Source organism: Eumetopias jubatus, unplaced genomic scaffold, assembly GCF_037043125.1.
Source record: "Eumetopias jubatus isolate StellerSeaLion01/CBP00866 unplaced genomic scaffold, mEumJub1_p1.0 scaffold_2, whole genome shotgun sequence".
Classification (NCBI taxonomy): domain Eukaryota; kingdom Metazoa; phylum Chordata; class Mammalia; order Carnivora; family Otariidae; genus Eumetopias; species Eumetopias jubatus.
In genome coordinates, this window is record NW_028274808.1 from 26,105,817 (window position 1) to 26,107,954 (window position 2,138).

Below are 2,138 nucleotides of genomic sequence, written 5' to 3' on the forward strand. Positions count from 1 at the left end.
CTGTCATATGCCCATAGCACAGATGAAGAAGGGCATGAAAACAGTGAGTTTCTGGTCCAGGAGCACTTCACAGGTCTCCCGACTTCTAACCTGGTGCCATTTGCATGTTTCCATATTGTGTCTTGGCCTGTGCTCAGGACACCATCTGCCACTAGGAAGGAGGATGCTCTCGGGTCTTCCAGAGGTTATGGGAAACCACAATTCTGTTTATCACCTTGATTCAAATTTCAAGTTCACTGCCTGAATCTACAAAGAAGAGAAATAGAAGAGGGAAGCCTGGTTTAAAACGCTTTAATTGCATCCTGGCCCTTCTTTATCTGCTCCAACTATTAAGGCTGCTTAACATTAGGAGCAGATAAATGCAGAGATGACCACATTTGTGGTACAAAGGATGATGAAAGGCACGGGGATTCCCAAGCACTGGAAGAATGAGTAAAACAGGGAACTTTGTCCCCAGGCTGGAGAAAGATGCTATATTGAAACCAAAATGGGCCCACAGGATGGCATTTGGAAACCAGATGAATTGCAGCTCTTTAAGTTAGTGGGATTAGTGGTTCATCTAATTGTGGAAATACAGGCACTCCCCACTGACCCAGAAATCCTTGCAATTCATGGCTTAAGGACGTACATTGTGAAGGTGATTCGTGCGGTTCATTTTGAAAATAGAAAGACCTGGGCAGCTCTGGTTGGTACACGTGTCCTTTGTGGCCTTCCCTTGAGGCTTAGGAATATGGGCAAAATCTAGCTCTTTGCCCTAAATAATAAAAAGAGACCAAAGGATAAAAAGAAATCCAAACATCACAGTGAATGGGCTAGACTTAGTGAGGTGCATGCAGAAAACCACTGTATATTCTCCCTGGTGTGTTCAAATCCATTTGGTAATTCTGTGGGCTGGCTTATTCCACATTGCTGGGGAGAAACTCAGGCAGGTCCAATGACTTTGTCCCTGTTAGTAATAAAGGGTCCTCTGGGTTCTTTAAGTTCCAAAATGAGTCTCAGTTTGAAAATGAAGCATTTCAATAATTAAAATGGCCAGGCCAGCATAGACCTCAAAACTGAAAACTTCATCCAAAGCTAAAACTTTTCTCCTCCCATTTTGTGCCTGCCTTGGGTTTAAGGTCTGACATTAGGATTCTCCCTCCTATTCTTGCTGCACAGAACTGCTTCTGGTTTCTCTGAGGCTGAAGCTGGGGCAAGGAAGTGTGAGAAGGGGCTAGAAGTCTTTCTGGAGGGGCACAGATGTCATCAGACAGTGGATCACACATGGGGCATGGCAGATGACAGGTTTTGCTTCTCTCTGTTTGGGGCACTTTTGGGTTGTAAACCTAACGGTAGGGGCAGTGCTGTTCCTCCGGGCAGGTCCCTATGATAATTCCTCCCTCTGTCTTGGGGGCCTCTGTATGTAGGTCCCTCTGCTGGATCACAGTGCCCCTTTTGGAGGCCACATGGGTCTTCCAGAGCCCGAGGGGGCCATGAGCAGCACTTCACACTTCCCGCAATCGGTCTGTTCTATCCATTGGCTCCTCCTGCTCGGGCCAGTGCAACTGCACACTCAAGGGGGATGCAGTCAAGCTAAAACTCTGTCACCGAGCTCCACTCTATTCCTGGCAGCACTTCCCATGGCCTAGAAAAGGGGACAGTTCTCTGTCTTCCTCCATGGGGGTTGAGGGGGTGGGAAATGAGCAGCATCCTGATGACCCTCTCTGGCCTCTTCAGTATCCACTTCTGTTTATATAGGTGGGTGATTCCAGGTGGGTGATGTTGTTTGGTGTTTGACTCTTCTTTTTCCCTCTTTGGATGGTTTTTGAGTCCTGCAGTGGCTTCAGGAGCTGTAGTCAGCTGAAAAATGTCCCCCAAAGATATCAGATGAATATTACCTTATATACCAAAAGATGTGGTTCAGTTGAGGATCTCGAGATTATCCTGGATTATTCAGGTGAGCTCTTCATGCAATCATAAGTATCTTTATAAGAGGAAGGCAGAAAGAGTCTTGACAGAGAGACAATGAGGGGGTAATGTAACCAGGAAGGTAGAGCTGAGAGAGCTGGGCCACAAGGCAAGGGGTGCCGGCAGACGCCGGAAGCTAAGGGAGGCAACGGCGCACCTGCCCCGTCCTAGAGCCTTCTGAGGGAGCACAG